This window comes from Pelecanus crispus, chromosome 1 (genome assembly GCF_030463565.1).
Source record: "Pelecanus crispus isolate bPelCri1 chromosome 1, bPelCri1.pri, whole genome shotgun sequence".
In the NCBI taxonomy this organism is placed as follows: domain Eukaryota; kingdom Metazoa; phylum Chordata; class Aves; order Pelecaniformes; family Pelecanidae; genus Pelecanus; species Pelecanus crispus.
In genome coordinates, this window is record NC_134643.1 from 16,540,498 (window position 1) to 16,557,663 (window position 17,166).

At 41.7% G+C, this 17,166-nt stretch overlaps 1 protein-coding gene across 1 annotated transcript in view; it reads right to left on the bottom strand.

Annotated features, from left to right (window-relative positions):
- Window positions 1-17,166, bottom strand: part of COG5 (component of oligomeric golgi complex 5) — a 200,895-nt gene that overhangs the window by 68,810 nt on the left and 114,919 nt on the right. The gene's annotated exons all lie outside the window — the stretch shown is intronic.

Consider the following 17,166-nt stretch of genomic DNA (forward strand, 5'->3'; position numbering starts at 1 on the left):
GCAAGAGAAAAGCCTCAAATTACTGCCTTTGGAAACTAAGCACTGTCATCCATACACTGAATACTGCTTTTTTATTTAGCATTCACAGGCAATTAGTGGAGGGGGCGATCAGTTGATCATACACACATTAGAGATGTAGCCTTTTGTCATTTTTCTTAGTGACTTCTTGCCAGCAGTAAAGAACATGGTCTGGCAGAAATCCTGGCGCCTAGACTGGACAGAAGCATCTGAGACCACAGGCATGTCTCACTGGAAACCCCACTTGGACCCTCCTCTGGCAGTGAGACCTGACACCATTGCACTCTTCCTGCTGGTGGCTGCAGCAGTAGTAGCCACTAACATTAAAAGGGTCTACTGCAAGACCAGTGCAACTCTGCTTCGTCTTCTCCAGGTCACAGTTTTCTTTGCCAGACATTCTTGAGTCAAAGAAAGCAGGTGTGCTCATCTGCCTCTCACGTGTGGGGAACTTGCACTGATACCACAGCAGTAAAGCTATGATGTGGCTGCTGTGCCGAGGATCCACTTGCTGGTACAACTACCTACTGCAACAGGTTTTCTCATCCATTGATGAACAGTGCATTCTCCTCAAACCTAAAGTTTCAGAGGTCACAGCACTATTAACTACACATTCATGTCACTCTTTCTAGGGTTTCTGCAAAGATCAGAACCATAGTTGAAGCAAAAAAGCCAGATCCCATCTCCTTCCCCAACTCCAATGAGAAGTTTCCAGGTTTAATGGAAAGCGAAGGAATATTAGGCATGTATTACGGTTTGCAGACCTTATACTAACTGTACCAGTTTCTTTTTCCAAACAGCGTGGGAGTTAATGAGCATTGCCAGCATAGTATTATGGGTCTGGGACTTGTAGGTTTAGTTTTTTGACAACTGGGTATGCTGCAAAATTTCTAAGCATCTTGTGGGTGTGCTTGTGGAGGTGGGAAAGTAAGCCATAAAGACTGGAAGATTAATGGGATGTCAGAAAATGAAGAGTAGTATAATGCAAGGAGGGAATTTGGGGACAGAATGAACAAGAGAGAGAAAATATAAATGGGAAGAGGGGAACAGAATGAAAAGAAGCTGGAAGGAAGAAAGAATGAAACTGAAAGGAAGGAAAGCAAAGATAGAAAAGACTCACCTCATTTACCTGCTTTTCCTGTTGAAATCATTCTATTTCTTATGGAATACTTACACAATTATAAAATCAGGCAGCAAGTCAGCAATATATAATCAATACCTTACTACTATAGTAAGAGCACTCCACCAGGTTTCAGCCAGATGCTGGTAAATGCTCATATACTAACTAACAAAAAAATAGAACAGCATCAAAAGGTGAGCAGGGCACTATCCAGCCTTGAATAACCAGTGGTCAGATATTTACTTTCCTGACAAACAGGCAGTATAGGCACAAATAATTTCAGGCAAAAGATGAATCTCAGAGCTCCCACATGGTAGTTTAGCAAACTAACTCTGCAGCTACTGGTCAAGAAAGACATAAAAATGTGCTCCAACAGAGCCTGAGCTATGTTTCAAGAGAACTGTTTTTAACCAAAAGTTGTCAAACAATTCATTCTGAAGTTAGGAATAGTTAGGGAATAATCAAAACACATCATTATGGAAACCTCCTATTCACTCAAAGTATCTTCCAAATCTAGTACCAAAGTTAAAATTAGAATAAAACAAAGATTATGCAGGTGACCTATTTCTTATTTGCTTTAAATTTTGGACATGGCCACTGACAGAGGGCTTCTAGCTCATGTATTCATCTTGTATAACAGGAATTGGAGATATATTAAAACCCTGACAATGTACACTAAAATATCTTTTTTGTTTGTTTCATATATAGTATTTTTCTCTCCTAAAAAATAGTTTGTGTTTTATGTGCCCCAGACAGGCTATATAAATGCCGTTGTTGGTTTATGACTAATCCTAAGAGAATTGCATTTTTTATGCACACCTAGTTTCTAGGTTTAGACAATATGTTAAAAAAAATGGAGCATCTCTTGGGACAAATATGATTATGTGGAAAAAAAATGTTGGAAAGCAGGAAGAAAACAAACGATTGTACTTTCAGGCTTGCATACACATCTCAAAATTAGACTGTTTATCATTAATACACACTGGACAAAAATTTGAGAATTGGTATTGCAGAATTTGCCACTACCAACAGACTTTACTTATATGAATTTGCCCCTAATATTTTCCTTCTATCTGAGAAAGCTTAAAGCTAAACATTTCTGAGATTCAAAAGATTGCCACTATTTTTATCAAATGGAAAGCATGCATTCAAAGTAAAAGAAAACCTGACTACAGAAGTGATTTACAATGGAAAATGGAATCATATCAGAGAATAATATTCAGAACAGCTATCCAACAGGAACAATAGGCAAAATAATATAACAATTTTTGAGATGGAATTTAATGAGTATATTACAATAAAGTTGTCTGCCACTGCAGGCAACTACACTTAGCAATTTGTAAGTGTTCTCCTTAGGATCTCTGTCCTTAAGATCCTACGTTCCTTTTTGGTTTAAGTGTCTTATTTTGTAAATGAAGGCTCAGAAGTACTAGTTTTTACCAAACGCAGAGCAGGCCGGTTTTACTACATAAAAATGTACGGGCAGTTAGAGCAACAGCAAGACACAATTCTGCTTCTCACAAGGTAGTGTCTGACAAGAAACTACCCTTTTACACAATAAATTAGCATCCTAAAAATATTTGTACATATGCCATAAACTTTAAGTTATGGTAATGAAGAGAGTAGGGAGCAAAGAAAAATAGTACAGCATTTAGTAATACATTAGCAGTACAGTATAATCTAATGTGCATAAACACAACCATACACAAGTGAAAGAAAACCATGACCGCACAAACTGTAAGCCTACAACACTACCTACTTGAAGATTAACTACAGTGTTCTTCAGACTGCAAAAATTATAACGAACCAGGAAGCTAAGGAGAGATGGAGTTAAGTCCACCAATAATACCCTTCTCCATTCAAAGCACTCCTCCATCTGGCATGTCACAACATAATACGTTACAGATATATGGAAACTAAATTCCACAAATTTAAGAGCTTAGGAAGACTTAGTGAATCATCAGTTCAACATATGAGGGGAAAAAAAAAACAACCCAACTTGCTCAAAAGCAAGTTCTACCATGAAAGCAACTCTCACAAATTTTTAGAAATATCAATGTGTCTCAGCATCCATCAGACAATACATTAAATAGCTTGGTCAGAAATGTGGTATTAGCCACCACTTGAAAAAAAGGCAATGATGTTTCAATTTATATTTTAGCAAAACATAAAGATACTCATTCAGCAGCAACTACAAAGAGATGTTTGTACCAAACGCATTCGCTCATTTTCTCTATCATTGAGAACTGTTCATTAACATTATTTTCGATTCATTTTATCCCATGCCATTTGGTTCTGTAGACCATCATAGACAAGAAGAAAAATAAGTGACATGCAGTCATTAAGTATGAATGTTTTTTTCACAATTATATCATGTGGTTGTTTTCAAGAGTAGGCGACTAGACTGAGTAACCCAGAAGATGCTGTCCAGTCCAGCATGACATTTACAGTCACTCTGCAGAGCAGAACCCCATTTGGTCACTTCCTTTCCCAAAAAGATAACAACCCTGTGAAGACTAGATAAAATGTCACTAGAGACTTAAATAAATACATATCATATTTCTAATTTGAAAATATCTCCTGGGATGGGACCAAGTCATTTGTTTCTGTCAACTGCCAACACTACAACTATTTTATAATGCCCAACATTGTAGTCTTGTATTTTATGATTGCCACTAGTGTTATCAGAACAATTGTCTGAAAGCATGGCTAAATAAAGAGCAATATTCTTTTTCATCATTAGAAACGCAGCTTGGACAAGCAAGTCTGCTCTTCACAACGGAGTGTAGTGATGACACTGACATAATTTGGGGAGAGGAAGATTCCTAGCATAAGGCTGAACCAAAAATAAGAAACCTGGATGACAGGCAAAACTAATTGGCTCAGGTGCTACAAACACAGCTTCCAAACTCACACACTACCTTCTCAGGGTATGGGATTCATCATGTGGACCTTTCTTCTCCAGCCAATGCTGTCCTAGGGAACTCCACATCGTTATTTCTCTATCCAGTGCAAATCTGTCCATATGACCTACGCTGCAGGGTTTTCACCTCTGGACTACCAACTTCCTTCTTAAATGAAGATGTGTTAATTGCCAAAAATATTTATGGTCAATACCACCTGTGGCAATTAGAACTACTTTCATAAAGAAGTAGTGTTACAAATCTAATTAATTGGTAACTGTCATGTAGTTAAATTTCACAAGTGCCTGCACCACATAATCAGAACAGCTCTCTGAGGAAATGTTCTTTCACATGACAGTTTGGAAGCACCTCGTATGGAGAAGTCAAACTTGGACTAGGCCCTCACTTAGAAATTTTGTTCCATAGCTACTAATGTACACAAGAACATTTCTGTTTTGCTTACTAAAATCAGAACAGCGACTCTGACTGAAAATCTTTATTATTCTACAGAGAACAGATGACCCTGTTTGGCAAAGGCTACGGCAGGAACACAACAGAAAGTTTTCACTATATATATATGTACATATACAAATTGCTCAGCAGCTATGATTTCACTGTGGTGCCACATCCTTAACGCTTATGTGGTAAAACGTTTACCATGTCCCACACACAAGCACTAAAAGCATAACACAGTACAAAAAGAAATACATATGTTGCTTAGCTGAAGGAAGATCCATAATTACTAATTAGTCCAGGTATCACTTCAACAGAGTGGTCTGACAGTGTGGCAAGCAAGAATACCATGAATAATATTTTGAACAAAATAACAACATAATCAAAAATAATCAGCTTTAAAACACAATAACCCTGGAACAGGATGCACATTGAAATAACCAAACTTGCAAGCTAACATATATTCTCTGACAGGGAATACAAAAGCTTATTGCAGTCCTTCCAGAGTAAATGCAAAAACAGTTTCCAGAATGATACTTCTGAGTACCTTTGACTGGTATTTAGTATTAAATAATTTCATTTGCTAGTAGATTTACTATATTGTGAACTATTTCCGTTACTTTTCTATGTTTACTTCACACAGCTCATTTTGTTTGTATGAGATAGCAGTTGCAATTTCCAACACAGTACAGTTTTACAAGGTGAAATAATCAAAAAAAAGACCCCTTTGTGGGGCTGAAAATCCCCAGTCAGATCTTCACTTACACTATTTACTCCTTCTCTCCTCTTGCTACCAGTACAACACACTGCCTCCTTCAAATAATTTTCCCATAGATAACGTTACTACCCCTAACAACAAGTACTACTACTTGAAGACCAAGTGATTGAGGAAGCATTTGTAAGCACTTGCAGCTACCAATTACAAGTAGTCCTTAGTCATCTCTCACAGACACCAAAAGTGAAAAAAGTGAGAAGTTACTCCAGGAGAAGTTGCGATTCAATTTAAAGAGCTCAAGCAGGTAAGCAGTAAAAGAAACTCAGCCACCTCAGTCACAGCCAAGACAAAATGACCTATTGAGCAGAATTAATAATTTACTAAGAATTGCTGCAATTCTTGCTTTGCAGTATCACCCAGCTATTTTAACTGCAGGAAAAATTAACAAAAACCTAAAAGTAGAAATTAAATGCCAATGAAATTCAGCTGCAGTCTAAAAACAGTATTTTATTTCATTTCCAAAAGTCCATGCCTTAAAAAAATTAATTGGTATATCACAACTCCTAAAAATGAACCTACTTAGGGAAGCACGTCTCTATGTTCATTATCACCCCATCTGTCTTTTACTCTGTTCATCTTTAAAATCAGAGCAATACATGAAAAGGTCAAATTGACAATGTAAAGCCAGAGAATACAGACTTCTTTCTAATGATCTTCCAGTTCTTCCTGTTTTGACTTTTGCAGTGTTGGGAGGAGAGAGAAGTTAAGATGTTATAATTTTCTATAGAAGGTAATACTGACATAACACATTGGCCAGACTCTAGAAAAGCACATTTTAAGCCTTAAGAGGCAAGAATCCCAAAGCTAAACATTTAAATATGGTTAGGTTATAATATCCACCTTCTGTCAGCCCATGTTTGAAATACACAACTTCTTTTGGTAGAAGGACTTTCACAGGAAAGGAAAACAGCCATAAACAGCCATAAACCTCATCATGTCCTCAAACTAGGTCAGACTTTTGTTTCTTATAATAACAAGAAGTAAATAACAAGAAGCATTGCACTATAAAGGTTGAGAGAAAAAAAAAAAGAAAGAAACAGCAGCAATAAAATACTAGAAAGCAAAGAAACAAGATTTTTCAACACAGCTAAATAGCTTGCCAAAACACTTATTCCCTATAATAGTGTAATCAAAGCAACAGATGGCTAAAAGCTAATGGAACAGAAAGGCATCAGGAACTGTTGTAAAGAATTATCTCATGAACCATCAAGCAATATTCCAAACTTTACCAAGCCTTAGGCTATCAACACAACAGCAATTTCAAAGAAAGTATCTGGCACCTCTGAGGATAGATCAGCTAGATCAGCTACCCCATAACAATTACAAATTTTATCCTACAGTGCTGTATTTGAGTGTAGAAAGAGTATAAATTCAGAGTAGAAGTCATACAAAATGATAAAAACTAACAGGCAACAAGGAAATGGAGGCATCTGAGCCAAATCGAGCTTCTTAAAATGCTTCTCTCGCCTCTTACACAACTTGATCATGATCATCTCTAAAGCCCTCATCAATAATGAACCAGTTGGCCAGTTAATCTGAAGATGCGGCTTCTCTATTAAAAACACAGCTATCGCTTTCTGATGAAGATCAGAGTAGAGGGCAAGGCTGTAGGACCTCTCTTGTCCTTGTGCAACCTTGACTTGCACCTGCTGACTCAAGTCCCATTACTGAAGCACAGACGTAAAGGATGCAAAATCTCATTACTAATTCTGATCTTTGGACAGCAGCTTGCAACCAGATGTTTTCTCCCACCTCACAGTATCATTATGTACGTGCTCACTCTGTTAACTGATTGAACAAAGCCATTACAAAACAGAAATGTCAGGTTTTACTTCTAACTCAGTCTTAAGAGTTAAGAATAGGAATTAGCTACTGGAGGGTTATAATACTTTTTTCCTCTGTTTACAAAAAAAACCCAATTTTAGACAAAATATCCTTTAAATGGTATACTCCAAATGATTAAAATATCTACTAACAGCCATCTGGGGTTTCTGGTTCTCCTGCTAGTCTTTGCAACAAGATAATAATTACCTATGCAAGTGACAATATCTCATTTCTGGAATCTGTGCACGTATTGTCAACAGCTCTGAAGTGCCCTCAAATATTTAAAAGGAATGAACTTTAAGAAGTTACTTTATTTTAAATTATTTTCAGTTATTATTTTCATATTCAACTACAGACAGACCTCCATCAATGCCAGATTCGCTGTTGGATCACATTTCAAAATATTTGTTTTCTTCTTAATACAAAGTTCAAATTCCTTGTATCGCCCACTGTCCTGGTTTCGGCTGGGATAGAGTTAATTTTCTTCCTAGCAGCAGGCATAGTGCTGTGTTTTGGATTTAGCAGGAGAAGAATGTTGATAACATGCTGATGTTTTTAGTTGTTGCTGAATACTGCTTATGCTAGTCAAGGACTTTTTCAGCTTCCCATGCTCTGCCAGGCGCACAAGAAACTGGGAGGGGGCACAGCCAGAATAGTTGATCCAAACTGGCCAAAGGGCTATTCCATACCATATGGCGTCATGCTCAGTATAGAAACTGGGGGGGGGTGGCCAGGGACCAGCGATCGCTGCTCAGGAACTGGCTGGGTATCGGTCGGCGGGTGGTGAGCAATTGCATTGTGCATCACTTGCTTCGTGTATCATTATTATTATTATCATTATTATACTGTTACTATTAGCATTACTATTTTACTTTATTTCAATTATTAAACTGTTCTTATCTCAACCCAGGAGTGTTTCTCACTCTTACTCCTCCGATTCTCTCCCCCATCCCATCGGGGTAGGGGGAGTGAGCGAGCGGCTGCGTGGTGCTTAGTTGCTGGCTGGGGCTAAACCACGACAGTCCTTTTTGGCGCCCAACGAGGGGCACGAAGGGTTTGAGATAACAACAGATTAACCAGAGTGTATTAAGGAGTCTGTTAACAGTTGCCGGTCACGATATTAGCTCTTCTGATCTGCACCATGTTCTTTTTTTTGCAGCACGCGTTAAAGCTTGCTGTCAGTTTGTGTAGTGTGCTATGCTCTGCAGTGATTCATGATCTTTTGCTTGGGAGGCTCCTTATCAAAACCCTGACCTTGAGCATTCTTTGGTATTTGGGTTTCATACAGAAGTCACTACTGTACTTCGGGTACTACCTCATAGAGAGAGTTAGCAATTATACTTCTTACTCTGAGAGGCTTGTTGTGGAGGAAATACAGAATGGCACCTTTGCTGCTTTCTTCTATGATGTTTCCTCCTTCATTACAACAACTTTCCTGTATCTTGAACACCCCTGGGCAGTTAAGATACTTCTATTGATAATTCTTGGGAATGTTGTTTCTGTTTTGATAAAGGTCAGTAAGCAGTTTAAAAATACCATCCAGAGATCTACCCCAAGGCTGGATAGTTATGAGTGGCAGGGTGTGTGGGAACGTATGCGCAAGTACCTAGGGCAGTGGGGACCTCCAGTGTTTTGGAACTTCACCCCTGAACAAGTGCAGAATCCTGAAGAATTAGTAAAGTATTTGGAAGAAGTATGTTGTCACCCTGGTAGCTCCAGAGAGACACAAATCATTGCAACATGCTGGGGACTGGCCCATGCCTATCGAGCCGTGGTCAACGCTAATCAGTACCCTCAAAAGAAAGAGAAGGTCTCTGGATCTGATGACAAAACAACAAGCACTGTGGCTATTCAAACCCCCACTACAGGCCCTGCGGCTACTCCAACCCCCACTACAGGCCTTGCAGCTACTCAAAACCCTGCCCCAGGCACTGTGGCTACTCCAGCCACAGCCATGGGCACTGCGGCTACTCAAACCCCAGTGACAGACACTGTGGCTAAACCAGAGAACCAACCTGCGCCGGTATCAGTTGCCCCTATACAGAAGAAAAAATACACGAGGAAATCAGTTCGTTTAGTAAGGGATGAAGATGAACCAGGGCCATCACAAGAACCAGAGGAGGAAGAACCCATAAATGAGATGGTGACCACCCGATCCCTATCCCTGAGTGAGCTGCGAGATATGCAAAAAGATTTCGGTCGTCATCCAGGCGAGCACATCATCACCTGGCTGCTCCGATGCTGGGATAACGGGGCCAGTAGCCTGGATTTAGAGGGTAGGGAAGCCAAGCAGCTGGGATCCCTTTCCAGGGAAGGGGGCATTGACAAAGCAATTGGAAAAGGGGCAAAACCGCTCAGCCTCTGGAGGCGACTTCTGTCAAGCGTGAAGGAAAGGTATCCCTTTAAGGAGGATGTTTTATACCGCCCAAGCAAATGGACCACCGTAGAGAAAGGTATCCAGTACCTGAGGGAATTAGGCGTGCTGGAGGTGATTTACAGTGACCTGAATGATGAGCAGTTAACCAAAGACCCAGATGAAGTCAGGTGCACACAATCCATGTGGCGGAAGGTGGTACGGAGCGCACCAGCATCGTATTCCAACTCGTTGGCAATACTAGCCTGGAAAGACGACGAGGCACCAACGGTGGATGAAGTGGCTAGACAACTCCGGGACTACGAAGAAAAGCTCTCTTCCTCCCTACAGGCCTGTGTCTCGGCTGTGGAAAAACTGTGCCAAGAGTTCCAACAACTCAGAGAGGATCTGTCCTACTCCCCACCTGCACGGACCAGTGTCTCAGCCATTAGGAGTCAACATCCCTATGCTCAAGAGAGAGGATATAGAGGATACACACCACGGGGCACCCTGTGGTTTTACCTGCGTGATTATGGAGAGGACATGAGAAAGTGGGATGGAAAACCCACCTCAACCTTAGAGGCACGGGTGCGTGAGTTGCAAGGAAAAACTATTAGAAAAGGCGGTTCTCCCAGGAAAATTGCAGCTCCAGTTTCCAGTGAGCAGTTCCCGAGACAGAGTAAGAGGGCTAATTTTACTTCCGACCTTGATCAGGGGACTTTTGATTCACATTTACAGGAAGTGAACAGCGAATGCTGTGACCAGTGTTAGAGGGGCCCTGCCTCCAGCCAGGTGGAGGAAAGGGACAACCGGGTTTACTGGACTGTGTGGATTCGATGGCCTGGAACGTCAGACCCACAGGAGTATAAGGCTCTAGTGGACAGTGCACAGTGCACGCTAATGCCATCAAACTATAGAGGGGCAGAACCCATTTGTATTTCTGGAGTGACAGGGGGATCCCAACAGCTAACTGTACTGGAAGCTGAAGTGAGCCTAACTGGGAATGAGTGGCAAAAGCACCCCATTGTGACTGGCCCAGATGCTCCGTGCATCCTTGGCATAGACTACCTCAGGAGAGGGTATTTCAAGGACCCAAAAGGGTACCGGTGGGCTTTTGGTATAGCTGCTTTGGAGACAGAGGAAATTAAACAGTTGTCCACCTTGCCCGGTCTCTCAGAGGACCCTTCGATTGTAGGGTTGCTGAAGGTTGAGGAACAACAGGTGCCAATTGCTACCACAACTGTGCACAGGCGGCAATATCGCACCAACCGAGACTCCCTGATTCCCATCCATAACCTGATTCGTCGACTGGAGAGCCAGGGAGTGATCAGCAAGACTCGCTCACCCTTTAACAGTCCCATATGGCCAGTGCGAAAGTCTAATGGGGAGTGGAGACTAACAGTGGACTATCGTGGCCTGAACGAAGTTACACCGCCGCTGAGTGCTGCCGTGCCAGACATGCTAGAACTTCAATATGAACTGGAGTCAAAGGCAGCTAAGTGGTATGCCACAATTGATATTGCTAATGCATTTTTCTCCATCCCTTTGGCAGCAGAGTGCAGACCCCAGTTTGCTTTTACCTGGAGGGGTGTTCAGTACACCTGGAACCGACTGCCCCAGGGGTGGAAGCACAGCCCCACCATTTGCCATGGACTGATCCAGACAGCACTGGAACAGGGTGAAGCTCCAGAACATCTGCAGTACATTGATGACATCATTGTGTGGGGCAACACAGCAGAAGACGTTTTTGAGAAGGGAAAGAAAATAGTCCAAATCCTTCTGAAGGCTGGTTTTGCCATAAAACAGAGTAAGGTCAAGGGGCCTGCACAGGAGATCCAGTTTTTAGGAATAAAATGGCAAGATGGACGTCGTCAGATCCCAATGGATGTGATCAACAAAATAACAGCTATGTCCCCACCAACTAGCAAAAAGGAAACACAAGCTTTCTTAGGCGTTGTGGGGTTTTGGAGAATGCATATTCCAAATTACAGCCAGATCGTAAGCCCTCTCTATCAAGTGACCCGGAAGAAGAACGAATTCAAATGGGGCCCTGAGCAACAACAAGCCTTTGAACAAATTAAACGTGAGATAGTTCATGCAGTAGCCCTTGGGCCAGTCCGGGCAGGGCAGGATATTAAAAATGTGCTCTACACTGCAGCCGGGGAGAATGGCCCTACCTGGAGCCTCTGGCAGAAAGCACCAGGGGAGACTCGAGGTCGACCCCTAGGGTTTTGGAGTCGGGGATACAGAGGATCCGAAGCCCGCTATACTCCAACTGAGAAAGAGATACTGGCAGCATATGAAGGGGTTCGAGCTGCTTCAGAAGTGGTTGGTACTGAAGCTCCTGCTGGCACCCCGACTGCCGGTGTTGGGCTGGATGTTCAAAGGGAGGGTCCCCTCTACACATCATGCAACTGATGCTACATGGAGTAAGTGGGTTGCATTGATCACACAACGGGCTCGAATAGGAAACCCCAGTCGCCCAGGAATCTTGGAAGTGATCATGGACTGGCCAGAAGGAAAAAACCTTAGAATATCACCAGAGGAGGAGGTGACACGTGCTGAAGAGGCCCCACTGTATAATAAATTGCCAGAAAATGAAAAGCAATATGCCCTGTTCACTGATGGGTCCTGTTGTCTCGTGGGAAAGCATCAGAGGTGGAAAGCTGCTGTATGGAGTCCTATACGACAAGTCGCAGAAACTGCTGAAGGAGAAGGGGAGTCGAGTCAGTTTGCAGAGGTGAAAGCCATCCAGCTGGCTTTAGATATTGCTGAAAGAGAAAAGTGGCCAGTCCTTTATCTCTATACTGACTTATGGATGATGGCAAATGCCCTGTGGGGGTGGCTGCAGCAATGGAAGCAGAGCAACTGGCAGCGCAGAGGCAAACCAATCTGGGCTGCCGCATTGTGGCAAGATATTGCTGCCCGGGTAGAGAACCTGGTTGTAAAAGTTCGTCATGTAGATGCTCATGTACCTAAGAGTCGGGCCACTGAAGAACATCAAAACAACCAGCAAGTAGATCAGGCTGCTAAGATTGAAGTGGCTCAGGTGGATTTGGACTGGCAACATAAGGGTGAATTATTTATAGCTCGGTGGGCCCATGACGCCTCAGGCCATCAAGGAAGGGATGCAACGTATAAATGGGCTCGTGATCGAGGGGTGGACTTAACTATGGACAGTATTGCACAGGTTATTCATGAGTGTGAAACATGCGCTGCAATCAAGCAAGCCAAGCAGTTCAAGCCCCTTGGGTATAGTGAACGATGGCTGAAATATAAATATGGGGAGGCCTGGCAGATTGATTACATCACGCTCCCACAGACCCGCCAAGGCAAGCGCTACGTGCTCACCATGGTGGAAGCAACCACTGGATGGTTGGAAACATATCCCGTGCCCCATGCCACCGCCCGGAACACCATCCTGGCCCTTGAAAAGCAAGTCCTGTGGCGACATGGCACCCCAGAAAGAATTGAGTCAGACAACGGGACTCATTTCCGAAACAACCTCATAGATACCTGGGCCAAAGAGCACGGCATTGAGTGGGTGTATCACATCCCTTACCATGCACCAGCCTCCGGGAAAATTGAGCGATACAATGGATTGTTAAAGACTACCCTGAGAGCAATGGGTGGTGGGACGTTTAAACATTGGGATACGCATTTAGCAAAAGCTACCTGGTTAGTCAACACCAGGGGATCTGCCAATCGAGCTGGCCCTGCCCAATCAAAACTTTTACGTACTGTAGAAGGAGATAAAGTTCCTGTAGTGCACATGAAAAATATGCTGGGGAAGACAGTCTGGGTTACTTCCCCCTCTGGCAAAGGCAAACCCATTCGTGGGATTGCTTTTGCTCAAGGACCTGGGTGCACTTGGTGGGTGATGCGAAAGGATGGGGAAGCCCAATGTGTACCTCAAGGGAATTTGATTTTGGGTGAAAATAGCCAATGAACTGAATTGTATAATATTAATTGCTTTATAATACTGTATGTTATCTCTTAACTATATGTTATCTCTTAACTGCATGTTAATATAATAATATAGTAGGTTAATATTAAGTATATAATACTATATATGCCGCATCAATGGTATTGCAGTAAGAATTGCCCAGCTTAATGAAAATGAACTTTGATGAAACCATGTTGGAATGAGAACTGACTTCAGCATGCAACAGTCCAACACTGCACACCACCTCTCCTGCTCTGAAAGACTGTGATGACAGATGGAACCCAAAGTCATGGGCTAAATGAACTCAATGGACATTTTAGAGGGATGGGCCATAGACGAAGGGAATGATATCTGTGTGTATATCAAGATAGGGAAAGTGGTGGTGATTAATTGGAACACATTGGAAAGGGGAGGGCCTGTGCATGACGTAGATGGTATAGAATAAGGGGTGGATACTGTCCTGGTTTCGGCTGGGATAGAGTTAATTTTCTTCCTAGCAGCAGGCATAGTGCTGTGTTTTGGATTTAGTAGGAGAATGTTGATAACATGCTGATGTTTTTAGTTGTTGCTGAGTACTGCTTATGCTAGTCAAGGACTTTTTCAGCTTCCCATGCTCTGCCAGGCGCACAAGAAACTGGGAGGGGGCACAGCCAGAATAGTTGATCCAAACTGGCCAAAGGGCTATTCCATACCATATGACGTCATGCTCAGTATAGAAACTGGGGGGGGTTGGCCGGGGAGCAGCGATCGCTGCTCGGGAACTGTCTGGGTATCGGTCGGCGGGTGGTGAGCAATTGCATTGTGCATTCTTGCTTCGTGTATCATTATTATTATTATCATTATTATACTGTTACTATTAGCATTACTATTTTACTTTATTTCAATTATTAAACTGTTCTTATCTCAACCCAGGAGTGTTTCTCACTCTTACTCCTCCGATTCTCTCCCCCATCCCATCGGGGTAGGGGGAGTGAGCGAGCGGCTGCGTGGTGCTTAGTTGCTGGCTGGGGCTAAACCACGACACCCACCTACAGGAAACTTCAAGTCTGCAGATGATTTGGTGAAGAATCATAGAACCACAGAATAGTTGAGGTTGGCAGGACCACTGGAGATCACCTAATCCACCTCTCTGCTCAAAGGAGGGTCTACCAGACCAGGCTGCTCAGGGTCTTGCAAGGCAGAGATAGGCTAGTTCAAATGATCCAGAAGACATCCTTCCCCTGCTCCAATTTCCCTTCCTAGTTCTGCTTACGGTTCCAGGAAAATGTAACGACAGACTCTTGCAATCATTTTCACTGAGTTTCACTGAGGCCAGCTTCAAAGAGAGCAAGCGCCTGTATACACACCTAACGACATTTCTTCAGTGTCATCAGTGTTACCCACCCCCTAATAGTAACATCAGTCTTCCAAGCCCACTTGTAAATTTGTCCACTGAGAGAAAGATGACAAGACTGACCTCTTTCTGTTACAGATGCTACATTTAAAGAAATACCTTTTATATTTCTACAGTCTTTTTAAAAATAAATGGGTAGTCTCTAAAAATAAATGGGCAAAGATATATTATACAAAAACTTTTACTATGAAGAAAAGAAATCTGTAGTCATCTAAAGAAAAAGAAATACTGTGCCTAGTTTTGCCTGCAGCTAGCACATGCATTCGGGATCCAGTTCTGCTACTGAAAAAAGTCAGTCCCCACCCCTCACTTCAGTTATCTGCCAGTAATGCATTTTGAAACCTTCACACAAGTAGGAACTTACTGCGGGTGACACCTGCAGAAGGAAAGAAGGGAGATAAAAGGGGAGAAGAATAAGCAGTTAAGTGCGTAACTTGTTCCACACAGAGGACATTATTCATCACCTAGGACTGCAGCATTTTGATGCAAGATTTCTCCTTTCTAATGCAACATACTGTTCAGTTCTGTATGCCATTTCAAGCTAACCCAAAGCTTTAAATCTTCTGTTACCACAAGAACACCTCCAAATGTACGATAATGCAGAATTTCATGTGGCATTGAGTAGCAGATCAAGAACATGATGAAACACCCATTTTTCAGAGAAGATTAAGACAAAGAGCAGATTATTAACCTGAGAAAAAGACAAAATGAATTATATTATCTTATTTAGATGAGCATCATGGCTAGTCAATCATATTTTTCACTCTGCTCTATGCAGATGTGGCTTATTAATGCTTTATATTTTTTTCTTGGATCACTTAATTGCATTATTTCAGAACCTGCTAACAATCAACAGTCAACAGTACAAACCACAAATAGAATTACAGTCTGGGAAAGGCATTTAACAATAACATACTATCTTATCTGGAGAGAAAGAACCTCAGTGTAGCCTTAGTTTTGAAGAGAGACAGACACACGAAAGTACCAATTAACAAGACTGGGATGGATTATACAGAGACCCAGCCAAAGCCAGGGTCAGTCTCTGCTCAGTTGCATCCCTGGAATCCTAGTAGAATTTCATACACGCTGTTTACCTTTGAGTACTTAAACCACATCAGAAATCATTTTAACCAGTTCGGTATAAAACACTCGAATGGACAAGGACTTTGGAAGACGACTACCTTATTTCAGTTTTGATTAAGCTCATTCTATAAAGACTAGACCCATGCAATTAAAGCATTGCAATGTTTGATAAAGAAAAAGCTCTGTGGTTCTTATTCTAATCTTACCTCGACTATTCTCTAGTTCTAATCTTAGCCTTTATTTTCAATTGATCTGTAGCAAGGCAAACACCACTTCCTTATTTCACCGCTCCACCTGACCCATCTCCCATTCTGACATCCAGCCCTTCTGTAGTCTTGTTCTCGTAACGGCTCCTTCCGTTCATATCCTTCTCTTTGGAGCTACCTTCAACTCCTAAACTTAGTTTCCATTTCCTGTATTGACACATACCATCCTCAGTCTCCTCCACTGTCCCCCTACAGCATTTTATTTACAAAGCCTTTCACAGTTGAGCTGTTCATAGCAGTGGCCCATGCCTCTCTGCATATAAATGGATGAATCAATTATCATATTTGCATTAATTACCTTAAAAGCATTAGGCTCAGATACCTTCTTGCCCTTATAGGTACTAGCTAGTGTTAGTGCAGTTTCAGTTTTGTAGTGTGGTCAGAGCTGCCAAGACATAATGGTTGACATGTTTCCAGTCCAGAGAAACTACCTAAACAGATGGACAACCAGAACACAGTAGCAGACTACACAGCAGCCTCTAATTTAAAATAATTTCTGTCTGCAAAGAAAGCTGAACTCAATATTATTAAACATTCCTGTGTTTTCATGATAGATATTCTATGAGGAATAATTTTTTAGTGATCACAAATGACATCTACTAATTGGTATGAAAACAAACTAAGTGTTTCATATTTCAAAATATCTAGTCTCAATGGGAAGAACTAACACACAAAGTGGTTTCTGATAGCTTTCTAAAGTGTTCTGACTTTTTTTTTCCCCTAACACACACAATGCATAGCTACTAGTTCCTTAGAATTCATTTAATATCTACAATTTTTTGACCTGTAAAGCTAACCATATTCTTTGAAAAGCATTATTGAGCTCTAAGCTAATAGGTATTTAAAACATCCTCTACAATGGAAGATTAAGTTTTAACATTTTGTTGGCCACTGGCCAAATTAATCAAGACGAATCCTTCAAAGAAAAGGACAAGGAGTGAATTATCCAGTTGATTCTCATATAAAATTGTCACTAAACAGAATAAAAAGATTTTGGCTAACAGCTAAGTGATGATTCATAGCAGAGTGAAGGGA